Below are 15,846 nucleotides of genomic sequence, written 5' to 3'. Positions count from 1 at the left end.
TTTTTCTGTGTGCAAAAGAGCAGGGCATCTGACCCTCAGATTTCAGATGAACTGTAAATAGTGGGCTTGTAAAAAAAAAAAAACCGGTGACTCAAAAGGAAATGGGCTTTTTTTTGGCCTCTTAATTAAAAGAGGCCAAATTAAATTCAATTCTATTCTGAAAAAATAATTTGAATAATTAATCTTGGGGGAGGGTCACTTTTCCTATAGAGTAGCCTTTCCTCCATATTCCCTCTACTACTAAGATTATATTAATGTAACACTAGTAAAAGCTATTCCATGAGCATTATAAAGACAAAATGTGATAAATGCAGCACACTATTCTATAGATGGCTGCTACTTTTAATATATCTGAACATATGCCCTTTACAGAAAGACTGTTAGATATAGACAAGCAAATAAATACAATTAAAATCCATAATATATTTTTTCCCAAATATTGACTCATCTTTTTATTCTCTTCAGTCTTTCCCCCTCCTTTACTTTTATTAGTTATGATTAATTTCATTCATGTCTGTATTATTTATCTTAGCATTTTATTGTTCTGCATGCTATTCTCTTGCCTCTCTTCAGTAATTATTTGTTCTTTTTCTCTCTGAAAGGAACGTTTGTTTTCCATTAATTCTTTAATGCTTTTATGCCTATCAGCCTTTACTGACTCACACATTTCCTCTCCTTTTCCAGTGATCTTTCGTATTTCCTTTTGTCTGATTCTTTTCATTGCATTCTACTGTTTTTTTTCTTGGAGTCTTTTTCATACCACGTTAATTTTTCTTTATCTTTTATCCCCAAAGTCTCTTTTTTCTTGCCATTGAATACCTTCCTTTATCTCTTTCTCATCGGGGAATTTCTGTATGTCCTAATCTTACATCTTTTCCTATCCAACATATGGTGTCTCCCACCCTCTCATTCCTGATGAGAGTCCTTCTTCCTGTAGTGCTTCAGAGGATACGTTTACATTGACAGAAATGCTATTCTCCCATCTTGCTCTTTCACCTCTTGTTTTATTTACACTGCAGCACAGGTTGAGTCTTACCACATGCCTGGCAGTCAGTCTACCCAGGGTCTGGATCTTGTGATTTCCCTGCAAATGATCCTGAATATTTTCTACTTGTGATCCACCTGCGTGCAATGTGGGTGCATGTGCTTTGTTGGGAGCCTCCTTCTTCTTTGGGAACAGGGTCTTGGACAAGTCCAGGAAGAAGCCCTCCATCATGAAGTTTCCTTGGTAGTTCATATAATTTTCCAAGAGCTCCTTTTTTACAGCACTCTTGCCAAATGTGTTTCTCCTTAGAAACCATTGTTAAAGAAAACAACAAGGAAGGAATTTTTAAAATACTTTATTCTTGGACAACAAAGGAAACACATCACAAACAAGAATATCTGTGTTTGTCTCCCACACAGAGTTTATCCCTCCCAAAGTGACTGCAGGCTCAATATCTAATTCAGGCACCTATACTCCTTTCTTTTTCTTTGTTACTCTCCTTTTTCCAAGATCATCTCATCAGTGAAGTAGGGAAAAAGAGCAGGTAAGTCTGGAGAAGATGCACATCTCCTGCTAGACTTTTGCTCACCTGTCAGGTTACTCACCACTTTGTTACCCTGGTAAAAAATGTTCATATCCAATTCTCAGATAAAGACTGAGACAACTGGCTTCCATTAGGCAGTCTAACTGCTCTTGGCAAAGACAGCAAACAAAACATCTTCTACTTCTTACATTCAGGCTAAAAATAATTAGGCATCTGGTTTTATAGCACAAGCTGGATAAAACAATCCAGAAGGAAAGTGTCATGGACAGTGAATCTGAAACACAGCCTGAAATGAGATACAGACAAAACATCATATTTTCTTGCACAGTGATGTGTAGACATTACTTCTCGAGTGATGTACAGGCACTGGAGATAGCATGTCACATGTCTGAAAAATATTCCTCCTACTCAAAGGTGATTTCCTCAGACTAATACCTCAGTTTGAACAAAATGGTAACTCTTTAGTCTTCCAGTGACAAAGCTGCTCTTTTTGGTCATTGCTGAATAGTGCCAACTTCCAAACTACCTTTCAGAAAATAGCAGCAGCTGAGAATCATAGTCAGTTCAGATATGGAAAGAAATGGAAGATGGGAATCAAAGTCCCAGCAGGCGTAAATCCTCAAAACTCCCCTGGAAACAAGAGAAAATTCACCTAGAAAGTATTTCCATAGAGAATATTAGTCATAGTCATGAGGCAAAATTGAAAAACCAGCCCTGAATTGACTAATTGAGAATGAAGAAAAGAAGAAAGCAAAACAAAAGACACAATACCTGACTAGGGCCTGTCACCCAGGTTCTGATTGTCTCCAGAGGTGACTTTCTCTCACACCAGTCTCATCAACCCCAAACAGCAGTTTGCTATAGTGGTTCTGCAAGTGCAAAATGCAGAACAGCTGGTTGTCCATACTCCCCATCTGAAAGCATCGATTTAAAGCTTTGCAAAGATTTCCCGCTGTACTTACACAGAAACCCTTCTGTTGCTAAAGAGTAGGAGCATACTTAGAAAATCATTGAACTTAGAATTTATTTAAAGACAGATTTCAGGCATTTCTAAAATTGCACTGTAATCCCCGGTGCTTGCAAAGACATATCCATCTTTGGGCCCTCTTTAGATGCTACTATCTCAATATTGTGAAAAATTTCATGCTTCACAATTATAAGTCCTGTTTTAGATGATTTCTTCTGTCTACTGTGTTGAGGTCATCCATCAAAACTACACATCATTGTTCTGCAGAGTCTCTCACTTAGCGCTGGAAAGTCCTGCTGAAGGATTTTATGTTTATGCAATATCATGATGCCTTCCATTAGTTCTGATAAGACTAATAAATTCATGGAAAAATCACAAACTAGAGACATAAAATTCGGATATCCTTCCATGTATTCCTTGCAATCCTGCCCTACAAGGGGGTCAACGAAACAATTTTGTAATCCATCAAACACTTGAACATTCTCCAGTTATTTGTCACCTGGGGAAACATAACAGCTTGGGGGAAAGAGCATAGTACCAACATGAATGCAAATATTAGTGAAGGCTGAGGTTATGAAGTTAAAGGATTTTCTCACAAAGGGAATATTGTCCTGAAGATTTAAATGTCAGAAGTATATGTGGGAAAATACCATCTCAGTGAAAAAAAAAGATGAGCTTTTCACAGAACTTGATACAAGCAGCATGAAGTAAAGAATCCAGAGGAAGACAGTATAGTCCTGCAAGAGTCCAAAATTGGAATACAAACATCAGAAGCATCAGAATGGAACAAGTGATTAAAAAGGAGAAATCTGAGAATAAAGAAATAGGGTCCTGTCAGACATGGTATGAGTCTGACTATGTACATTTCAAACTGGTGTGATAGCAAACGTAAAATTTTTCCTGATTTGCCCCAGGACTACCTTGTCTGACTGCTGAAGCATACCCCTAGCTCATGCTCACCTTTGCTGCCCACCAGGAACCAAAGGGCGCCTCCAGACAAATCTCAGCCTTGGCTTTTTCTTTGGATTACTGTGTCTCAGGAGCAGGAATTCACATTTCCCTTTGTTAAACCTTGCACATCTCTTTACAACCGAATCTCATCTCTCTGTAGAGTGGTTATTCCTTTCTGAGTATGTGCAACCCTTCCTGTCGTGTCACACAGGAACCTGGAAAAGCAGGTGCACTCAGTACTATCATCTGGGCCAGTTATCAGGATGTTGAGCACTGCTCCCAGCATTCCCCCTGAGGAGCTGTTTATAAGGGGCAGACAATTTGAGATATTGAATATCACAAGCCAGTCAGACAGTTTTCCATACTCCTCATAGCCCTTAACATAATGGGTTGCTGCCCAGGACACAATGGCACAATCGCATAAGCATCCTGCTAAAATCAAAGTAAGAGATATCCTCACCATCGAGCAAGCTGTGTCATCACACATGGTGACAAGAGAGGTCAGACACCATTTACCATTGGTAAACCTGTATTGGTTTTCCCAGTCATGTTTTTGCCCTCCACGCACCTTGACAAAATAGCTTGCAAGAGGACTACCCCACAATTTTCTCAGCGAGAGTAGCAAAGCCTGTAACATCCTCGATCTGCACCTGCTTTGATCTAATTGTGATTTCCTGTAAGTGTTTTCAGTTTAACACCACATGTAGTGGAAGGACACAAAGTAAGGGCCTCCAAACTCCATGTGTTGCACTTGGCAAGTCATGCAAAGTGGCACAGCAAAAGTAGATGCTCCTGGAACACCTAGGAAACTTTTTAGATGTTCATTTGGGTCTTACAACATTATATAGGTTATCTTGAGGAACAACTGGAGAACTGTAGAAGGAAAAGAAAAATCTTGTATGAACTGTGAAGAATGTCTTCAGCCTGTGTGTCAGGACAGGCACTGGTGATTGCGCCCTTCCCTTTTTCCAGTAGCTCCATACATGTGCAACACTGTGACGCCCACTGCAAAGCCCTTTAAAATCATCACCTTCAGTAGCCCACCCTCCATGAGAACATACTCATATCTCTTGGGGGGGATTCAGCTGCCTGGGAGGTTTTATCCCATAGGCCAGGGGGTATTTACTTACCTATTAAGATGTCTCTGTTCAGGAGATGAATCTCTTGTCTGAGCACCCTAAAGATACAGGGGGGGAACATTTGTTTGCTAAATTCAATAGAACAGATACTTGGGTGCATTTTCTACAGGACAAGACAAAAGAGGTCTTACAAAGTAACAAAGCCATATTTTGAATATATGCTAAAAGAAGAAAGAGATATGGTAGAATATTTTAATAGTAAAAGGAATTAAATTGTGAATAATATATTTCTACTGTGGTATATTCCCACCTTTATTTTTATGCAAAATTATTTCACCTTTTGCACTGTACGGTCAGCTCATAAAGTCACAGCAAGGCTACATTCTTTTCCAGAGGAATGTAAATATTAGCTACTCAATAGTGGGGTGGATTCAAGGCCTATGTTGGCACAATCGATACTGTTTATGAATATTTAGTTTATTAGTGTCATATATAATTAATTGAATCCAGATAGACTTCTTTAAAAAGCAATTTGCTAAGCTGTCCAACAAAACAGAAACAAAAAAACCCACAAAAACCCCCACAAATATAAAAAATACTTTTTTTCTGAACCTGAATTTCAATTGCAGCATTGTCTTCACAAAAATTCACAACTATGTAAGGTAGAAAGACAAACAAAACCCGTTATTTTAAATAATAAAGATTTTTAAAATGTAACATACTACAAGAGACATTTCCTATCTAATAAAGGTGGTAAAAGAATGCATTACTTAGTTCAGAATGATTTAAATATTGCTTAATAATTAACGTGCCACTGTGCTAACGTGGCATTACAGAGAAGAGCTAATTCAAAGGCAATTAGTAGTATTAGATGATGTTGTGGTTTGAAAACAAACCAAGTAAGAGGCTCTAAGTCAGAAAAAAAATTTAATGAGAAGAAAACAAAAATAAAATAGAATAAAATAAAATAAAATAAATACAAAGAGAAAAAACCAGTGACAGAGTCAGAATACAACCTGATCAGGGTGATGGAAACAGTCCAGACGAGGTGGTCTTCCTGAAACAGAAATCTTGTAGAAAGGTCTGGTAGCTCCGGTCCTCTGGGAATCTAGTGGGTGAGGGCTCTTTCTACTGTCCCAAATCCCAGCTTATATCCAGGTGAGAATGCTTGGCTCTTCCCCATGGGCGGAGCATCTCACAATGGGATGATGAGTCATGGAAGAGGGCCTTGATGGCCCATTAAAGAGAGTCATGCAAAAGGCATTGACGGGCCATTAACTGAAAATGGTGATAGAATACATCCTAAACTACAACCCAGGACAGATGAAAATTTTGCTTTAGGGACTTTTATTATTTAGAACCTTTTTTTTACCATCAGTTGAAACTTGATATCTTACAGTTAAGCGTAGGGGGAGATGCATGTACTCAAGCTGGTGAGCCCTTGCAGCTCAGAAAAGCAGTGCCAGAACAGCTCCCTGAATTCAAGCTGTCCCATGAATGTGCAAACATTTTTAACCCAGCCACCCCCTCAGCATTGTAGCTAAGATATAAGGGAAGAATGCAGCATCCTGGCATTGTCTTGCACTTCAGTATTACGGAGAGGCAAAGGTTAAGAATGAGGAAAATTAGGCAGACAGCCCTGTGTGGCCCAGAGAAAGACAGGCTATTCTGTGGAGACCAATTCCCCTGACATAGATGGGAGAAAGCTCCGTGAATGAGATAATTTTGACTTTCTTTGCTTACATGCTAACGCGGGCTTTCTCCCTTTTGGCCAAAGCAGGTCAGCCGCGCGGAGGCTCAGCGCGGCGCTCAGGGCCGCTGCCCAGCCCTGCCCATCGCCCTGCCCAGCCCTGCCCAGCCCTGCCCAGCCCTGCCCAGCCCTGCCCATCGCCCTGCCCATCGCCCTGCCCAGCCCTGCCCAGCCCTGCCCAGCCCTGCCCAGCCCTGCCCATCGCCCTGCCCAGCCCTGCCCAGCCCTGCCCATCGCCCTGCCCGGCCCTGCCCAGCCCTGCCCAGCCCTGCCCAGCCCTGCCCGACCCTGCCCATCACCCTGCCCATCACCCTGCCCAGCCCTGCCCAGCCCTGCCCGGCCCTGCCCATCGCCCTGCCCAGCCCTGCCCAGCCCTGCCCAGCCCTGCCCAGCCCTGCCCATCGCCCTGCCCATCGCCCTGCCCAGCCCTGCCCAGCCCTGCCCAGCCCTGCCCAGCCCTGCCCGGCCCTGCCCATCACCCTGCCCATCACCCTGCCCAGCCCTGCCCAGCCCTGCCCAGCCCTGCCCAGCCCTGCCCATCGCCCTGCCCAGCCCTGCCCAGCCCTGCCCAGCCCTGCCCAGCCCTGCCCGGCCCTGCCCATCGCCCTGCCCATCGCCCTGCCCAGCCCTGCCCATCACCCTGCCCATCGCCCTGCCCATCACCCTGCCCAGCCCTGCCCAGCCCTGCCCAGCCCTGCCCAGCCCTGCCTGGCCCTGCCCAGCCCTGCCCATCGCCCTGCCCATGGTCCTGCCCAGCTCTGCCCATCGCCCTGCCCAGCCCTGCCCAGCCCTGCCCGGCCCTGCCCAGCCCTGCCTGGCCCTGCCCAGCCCTGCCCATGGTCCTGCCCAGCTCTGCCCATCGCCCTGCCCATGGTCCTGCCCAGCTCTGCCCATCGCCCTGCCCATCGCTCTGTCCGGCTCTGGCGCGGCCACCCTCAGAGACACCGTGTGAAGGTCCTGAGCCCTGGACGCACCGCCCTGCTCCCAGCACCATTCTGGCGGGCAGGCAGCCTGAGGGCCCACACGATCTAAGGGAAGAGGGCTGGATTTCAGACTGCCTTTCAGGAATTTATTAAAATCACGTTTGTGTACGCCAGCCCTCTTCCACTGCAGTCACTTTGGACAAGGAGGCAGCATCCCAACATTTAGAGGTGCTGGGGATCATGTACTTGTCACAGTGACCATGTACCAGACAGACACTCTTTCTTCTGCTGTTTCTTTGGTGACTTTTTAAATCCTTGCATTACTTTCCAGTCAAATTCTTTTATAGTTAGCTCACTAAATTATGTTCACTCCAGAGAAGTGAGTGCAGTTCCTTCTGTTCCCACAGTAATCATCAATTCAAGCTAAAGTAAAGGGTCAAATTTAAAGGCAAGAAAACGGTGATGTAAATTTCTCATTAGCAAATCAATGCAAATCTGTGAAATTTGGTGCCATTGAACCACAGTCAGCCTTGTTTTAAGTGAAAATAAATTCCATTAATTTCTATGGAATAGAAATATTTTTTGCACTCTGTTTTATCCACTTGGCCAAGTTGCCTCTTTACCTTTGACACTATTATGAATTTGAATTTATCGGGGAAGTTCAGCATCTCTGGCACAGTGAATATAAATCTGTACGATTTACCTGCTGAGAGTGGAGTGGAGCTGAAGTAGAAAAAAAAAGAGTCGGTATAAGAAAATAAACTTGGCCACCATAATATTTTCATCATCCCTTTCAACCTCACTGCTGGTGGCAGCTTCTACTTTCTCAAAATGTACACTGCATTACCCTTTCCAAACACTCAAGGAAATGATGAGCAGATGCCTGGGAGATAGGACATAAAGTACCCAAAAGAAGGCTGCCGTGCATGCAAAGAAAATGCCATTCCTGCTGTCCTAAAGCCTGCCCTTGACTGGCACTGCTCCCCCAGACTGAGCAGTGCTTCTGAGGGAAGAAAAGCAGCAGGAGTACTCGAGTACTGGCTAACCATATGCTGAAAGACAGTATGTTATCTCACACATATTAAAGTCCTCTAGAAAAATTAGAAATACTGATGAATGAGGAGAACCCAACACAGCCCCCAAAACCTAAAAAATGTCCTCCAACCAGATAAAGACTCACCTCACAGCTGTCCACAAGCATACGCTGTCTGTTCCCCTGTCCCACTGTGCCTGACATGCCAGGGAGGGTGCAGGCAGAGTGCCACCCTCACTGCAGTGATGAGAGTAGTGGCATCCACTGCTCCTGTAGCATGAAGGGAAACCTGCCACAGACCTCAGCCAGGGCTGGGATGTACTCTGGGCTCGTGGTCAACACCAGCTCGCAACTTCTACATCCACATTCCTTCTCTGTTTAATTCAAAAATTACTGGCTTATTTCAAATACAGCCTTTAAAGCTTCTGCACTTAGGGGCAACTTAGTGAATTATTTCACTTATGCCTTTGAAAATATAACATGTATTTAAATGTTGGAAAATCAGTTGTAGTTTTACATATTTATGTGCATGTATGTGTACTTAAATATCCATACATATAAATTTTTATACGTAGACTTACATATAATATGTATACTTACATATATTTTCAAAATAAGGAAAACAAAGAAAAATACTTGACTATGAAATTTGGTCTAATTACAAGCTTTTTAATGAGCTTTTTGTCATTCAGATTCGCATCAGAGCCCATTTTCACATTTTTTTTCCAAAGATCTTACCAATACACTCTCATATTACAAACCCTATATTATAAGCTTGTAAGAGACTTAAATTCTTGGAATTCTGATGGATGCAGAATTGGATCCATTGGATGCAATGGGTGCATCATTCAGACTGGGTCACAATCAGCAGTAATGTTGTCAAGGTCAGCCTTGGCTGCTCTTTATTTATTATTTGTTTTTTACATTGTCCAGATCTGCCTGATATTGTTTTGCATTTTTAGCAGTTATCTCTGAAAATCAAGATGAAGAACCATTATACCAGTTTTATCTTATCTTCTCTGAAATAAATATGAAGAAAGAAAAATGGGAAGTTTAAGCAGTTTGGAAACAATGCCATATTCAACACTGGAAATATTTAGTAGATCAGATTTTCTAGTTGATCCCTTTAGGCAGAGCTGTTTCTTCTGCACACACACACACACACACGCACACACACACGTGCATCTAATACTAATATTCGCCTAAAGGAGATCTATGTGCCCAGGAGCGTCACAAAACCTCTATCAAGGCCAAAATTAATTTGAGAATAAGCCAGAACAGGATGATAACACCTAAAGGTGTCAAGGTCACCAAACTGTATGCCAAACACATGAACACTTGCCCACTTTTCCAGCCATAGCTATCAATATATATTTAGGCAGACCTTCTTGTCTGGAGCAAGCATCAAGTTGCTGTTGTGCATCTGACTGCCAAACAAACCTGGAACTGGACCTTGGTTTGTAATCTACAGCACTGTTCCTCTTTTGACACTCAATAAATGCACTTTTCTGCAAATGGTAAAGATTTGCAATAAATTGCAGAACTGCAGATGTGAGGACACATGGCAGGAATAAAATTATTTTCTCTGAATATTTTAAATTTCAGACCTGGATTCCAATCTAAGCAGACAGTCAAGGTTGGATTTGCTGTGGTCAGTGTCTCGTGAGTTGCCAATAGTATTTTCCATAAAAATAGCAAGAATTTTATGAAAGCAGCTGTTCTGGAGAGGGGTTTTTTTTGCTATCCTCCAGACTGATTTCAGCTGATTTGCCTTTACCTATCCCATTATTCTATGAAATGTACTTCTGTGTGCTCTGTGGAGCAACTGAGAGCAATCTGTATCACCAGCATGCTGAAAAAACACGCCTTGCCACTTCACTCCCTGGTAGGGTTATAGATGTGAAATAGTGGAATGGAGACAACTGAGAGGGATTGTACCTAACACAGAAACTTCTAGCATTGTGGTGAAGGCTGTCTCTGCCTCCCTGCTGCACAGCTCCATCCCTTCTGCTGGGAGCCACAGGAACATCAAGAGCAACACACACAGCTGCTGGATATTGTAAAACCCCAAGTATGCAAACTAGCAGTTAAAATCTCATCTGGTCTTTGCAGATCTGCCCTGATGGAAATCACTTTAGTCTAAGCTGGAGCATCCTGCATTGCTTTAATGTCTACTAGCTTTTGATGACCCCCTCTGGGGTGATTATTCTATTAGGATTAACTTTGTAGTGCACATGTTCTCTGCCCTGGTACGTACTGTACTTCATTCAGCCAATGCTTCAGGAATTAATTAGTTGCTGACTTCTAGTGAAATTCTTTAGATCTAACTGCCTGTTTTTGAGGAACCTAATTAAAAAACTTGTTAAGGATTTGTTTCAACTCTATGTAGATAACATTTGCATCCTGGTCCTGTCCCAGGATTAGGATGCAAATATTACCCACACAGAGTTGGAAAAAACTCTCTGTTTAGAGTTTCTTCCAGCTCTATGTGGAACAAGAACTGAAATAGGCTGTTGTTGCTGCTTCAAACCAATGCATCAGGTCATAGTGGCTAAAAAGATCTGAGTGCATTCAGCCCTGTGGAAGGAAGGAGGAGGTGAGATTTGACTGCTGGCTACAGCTACCTGGTGGAAGGATGAGGAGAAAGTGGAGCCAGACCCTTCCCAAAGCTGGGAAGGGGTCAGTGAAAACACAAAAGATGCGAGATGGAACATGGGAAATTTCAACTAGGTAATTTTCACCATGAAAGTGGTGAAATACTGGAATAGAAGCCTAGAGAGGGATTTCCATCCTTTAAGATAAATTTCTTCAGCCCTGACCAACCTCTTCTAATCAAAACTTTTTGAGCTAGATGCTGGACTACACATCTTCACAGGTGTCTTCCAGAAATTATTCTGTGATTTTAAGAGCAAAATGAGGAGGTAGATTTAATAAAATATGGCTGAGGGTACATGTTTCTCATTTTCCTAAGTTGTTTCGTAAGAAGGATCCTAAGGATCCTTGTGTGTGTCATCTCCTTTATTCCAAGTGTGTCTAAAATCCCAAGATAATTCACAGCATAAGATTAAAATGTCAAAGTGCCTTTTGCTCTAAGTGGCTACTTCTCTTTCATGCTGGAAACATTTTAAGCTTGGTTCCTGTAAACCATTTCTGGCAAGGGAAGTCCTGCCTCACAAACCTGTTGACAGTCAGGGCCCTGACTTGTGTTTATGATAAAGAGTGATTCAAGCAGACAGCTCCTATTTGGCTTTCCACAAAGCCTTTGACAGGGACCTTCACCATGCCTTTTAAAGAAGTATAAAAACACACATAGGAAAGATTACCCAGCTAAAATTAGGAAGTTAAAGGCAGGAATAAATGGGCTGTTCTGCAGCAGAAAGATAGATATGAATCCCTGCATCTACAGAGAATATATTATAAATAGAAAAGTTTCAAACAAGAATGGCAAGGATGTTTAATAAGTTCCATTCAGGAAAAACAGAAAAAAAATTAGGCTGGGAGTCCTCAGTGGAATAGAGATGACTTAAGGTGGAATATGTTGGACACTATAAAATCATGATAGGTATAGAGGGATAACTAGGAAAGAAATTACTTTGCTATTACTTCCAGTAATAGCAAAGTACAAGAATTCTTGGTCATCAAAAAAAGGTAAGAAGAACTGTATCCATGACACAGAGGGGGTCTTGGTGTGATTTTCAATTCATATGGGAAAATCATTGGCAAAGGAGGAACGCTGTGGATACAAAAAGCTCATACTAAATTCAAGAGGAGATTGAAAAAGCCCTTCGGCAGTAAAAAAAGAAAAAATATGTCTTAGTTATTGCATAGAGAAACTACACTAGAAACCCCATGACTGAAAATTGTCAGAAAATAGAGGAGCATTAGCATTTAAACATTCCCTACTCTCGCTCTTCTCCAGGCATTTAATCACGGCCACTTCTGATGGCTGGGCTAGCTGGAAAGTGGTTGAGTTTAAGTTCTCTTACCTTCCTTTGGCCAAGCAAGAGATCCATCCGAGATGCCCATGCCACGCCTGAGTGCAGCTGACTCACCTATGGCTTCCCTGTATCCTGACACCCCATTCCCTACTCAGCGCTCTGGACTCCCTGGATGCACATGTGACCTCCTGAACAAGGTAAGCGCATCCAGGGGCTGCTGCAGGAACTTGGCCATGAGGATAACTTCAGCAGACATGAGTTCAGGAGACTTGGAATGTGAAACCACTGGTGGATGGCCTCAGCTATGTGGATGGAACCTTCTTACGGCAGGAGAAGCTGGATTTCCAAAAGGATTCAAGCTCTTTGCAGGAATCTCAAAATGTGCTTTTCAAGATAGCTACCAGATGCCTAGCTCCCCTTGACTGCAGAGTGATAGCACTTCTGAAAATACGTGAGACACCTATCTACATCTTTAGGTTCTTAAATCTCTCCAGTGTGCTAATCCTGTGCCCTCCAGAATTTAAAAATAACTCTGCCTAATTGGGCTCCTACTTGACCCTGTGTGGTTTGAGGCCTGCTCCATCTGCATAGGCTGACAGGGCAAATGAAAATATATTAATCTGAAGTGAAAAGCACTTATTGCAGATGGACTGGGATCCCTTGTGGTACCTATCTGATCCCAAAGTTATGGATGGACAGGGATGGCAGTTTTAATATTAATACTGTGTTTTAAATAATAGAGAATGTGTGTGACATTATCAATTTATGGCTTAAAAACATACAAATCACACTGCTTTACAGCAGGTTAAAGGACTGCAGTTTATAACTTTTCACAATTCTCTAATACAAGAATATTTGTAGTGGTAAATACTAAAACACAGGAAATTGCCATATGTGGGGCTTTTTTTCCTCAACAACAACAACAACAACAACAAAAAAGAATGAAAATGTTGAGGACAGGCCTCTCCATGCAAGTGCATTTGTGCAGCACTAAGCTGAGCAGGTTGGAAGCTCTGGTCGGCAGGATAAAGTAATTTAAACTTCAAACAAGAGTTCAGAAAGGCAAAAGACGGAGCAGGAAGCATGTCAGAGAACAGTATTACACTCACTGTGTGTGCATGTGTGCCAAAGCTGTACGTGATCACCAGATGATCTCACATGTAGGCATACTTATCCAAGCATCCCACTGTTTGTTTTTTTTCTCTCAGAGACCACTATTGTTATCAGACACCGGCATTCCCATGTTTGGCATACTCAGACTCATTTCCATGCCTTCACTATTTTTTTTCCTTCCTTGTTTTCTATTTCAGCATAAGGCGCTGTAAGCACATTCTTTTGGCTAGTGAATAGGCAGAGAGATCTTCTTGTCCGACTCAAGGACACATTCCCTCACATTTTCAATGCAGATGATTAGCTGTACTAGGCTTTGCCAAGACAGTGGGTGTTGCATAGCTAAATCCTTGTGCAAGTCTTTGAATTTATTCTCTCTTGATAAGTGATTGCAGCAGCTGACCTTCCCAGTTTCACATCCATCCTCAGTTTCCCAGCAACAGCAATGCACCACCTACTACACCAGTAATCCGCTGACCATTATTTGCAAAACTTCACAAGAACCGTTTATTTAGTACACTGCTTTAAATTCAAAACCAGATAAATAGGTAGTGTTGTGATTCTGGATCTGATCCTTTCTCATCTGACCTCAGTGGTGACCCGGAGATTTGGGATATTGCTACTGCCAGCTACCCTTGTTACCTTTTTAAAGTCATACCTGTGTGAGCAGCAGGCAGGCAGGTGGCTGTGCCCCTCCTGCCCCACAGGATTTGCAGGTGCCAGCTCTGTGCCATGCTGCAGGACACAGAACTATCTGTGTCCCCAGCACAGCAGACACGTTCATCCATGAGGCAAGCAGAGCATATGTGATGGGAACAATCCCCTGCTCTCCCCCAGCCTTGGCAGAGGCAGTCTGCAGTGCACCTGAAAGGCTTCTGTGGACCATGGTAATTATTAGTGGAATGTTTACTGGGCCCCTTCAAATGGAAACAGAATTTCTTCAGAAACACTATACAGGGCACTTGATTAGCAGTGGAGATGAACCTGTACCAGGAACTTGGATTCAGGGAATTCATGTTCAGCCTTTGTGGCTGTAACTGCTCAAGTCAGGATGCCCTCTTCCCCCAGCTATTTATTTAGCTGAAACACATAATGTTCTTGTTAGTTCAGCTAGGGTTGGATATTTATTTTTTCTCTGTTCCAAGAGAAGCATTGTTCTACAAAAGAACAGTTTGAGTCCAGAAGTAAATAGGTTAGAAAAATAGCCTGTGCCAACGGGCAACAGGAGCACTCTGGATGGTTAAGTATGAAAATTGGAGTTTGATTTTTGGTGCCCAAGTTTGAAAGTATTTGCTTATGTTCCTGAGTCTTTGCACACCCTAATTCAATTCATATTACCCTTTCTGTACAGCAGAATGATGAATCCTAAAACTGGATGTTTCTTGTAAACAAACTGAAAAAAAAGAAAAGCAATCACAGCTGCACATTCAATGGTAGTTATCTGAGTCATCACAGTGGTGCAGGTATATTCTTTGCATGTATATTCTTTTAATGGTGTTTCCTAACACAGAATGTGCAAATGCATGAAAGCGAAAAATGATCCCTAGCAGCCGCGCCAACCTCATTTGAGCATTAGATTATTCACTTTTCCAACTAATCAATAATTGTTATAATTAAAATTGATAGTTGCAAATAACATGACAGAGTGCTGCTGCCAGAATACTGATTGTGTATTTGGCTTGAAAAGATAGGCAGTAGCGTGGAACACTTATTTTCCAATTTGCTTTTAGCTGTGTGCAAATTGCTTTAGCTGTATCCAGCTGATTTAGACCTTGCCTGGAGGTACACTAGATTAATTGGGAGCCACACATTCATTGCTTACAGAATGGACTCTGTAATTGGTGAAATTTGTTAGTGCCAGTTATAAAATAACTATATAGTTCTGCTTTTTAGTCATCCTTTCATTACTCCTTCAGGAAAGGGAAAAAACAATTAGAATCTTTCAGACGACCAAAATTGCTTTTAAGTCTTTATGTAAAACCACCAATGTAGACTACAGTCAATATTTTATGCAAGCCAACATTAGTGTGGATATATTATTGATTTTTTTTTCAAAACTGAAAAGCTCTTCAGCATACATAAGAGGGAATTTTTGTCCTTGTTGTGACTGAACTTTAGATAATGAAACCATTATTATCCAGAGTTTTCAAAAATAATTTTGCTCTTTTTTTATATTTTAACTAGCTTTTTATTAACCTAGAAAAATTCATTGTTGTTTGCTGGCACCCGAAATAATTTAAAAGAGACTACATCTTTTCTTAAATCCAGGCTCCTTTTTTGCCTATGTGTATATAATAATGACACAAAAAGCAAAATAGCTAAATACATAAATATAATGGACTACTTCCAAGTTATATATTTTCATGATTATTGATGGATTTAAGACTCAGAGCTATGACCTAGGCTTTTTTCAGTTTCCCTTGTTCATAACTTTGCCCTAAGACTAAATAAATACTGAACCAGTTACTTTTGTTTACAACAGCTGTTACAGCAGAGATGTCCTGCACCTTAATCGTGGTGCAGAGCACAGTGCAAGAGAGTGGAGTGGAGTTATTCCACAGAAAGG

This window comes from Sylvia atricapilla, chromosome Z (genome assembly GCF_009819655.1).
Source record: "Sylvia atricapilla isolate bSylAtr1 chromosome Z, bSylAtr1.pri, whole genome shotgun sequence".
In the NCBI taxonomy this organism is placed as follows: Eukaryota; Metazoa; Chordata; class Aves; order Passeriformes; family Sylviidae; genus Sylvia; species Sylvia atricapilla.
This window is presented reverse-complemented; position numbering follows the sequence as displayed.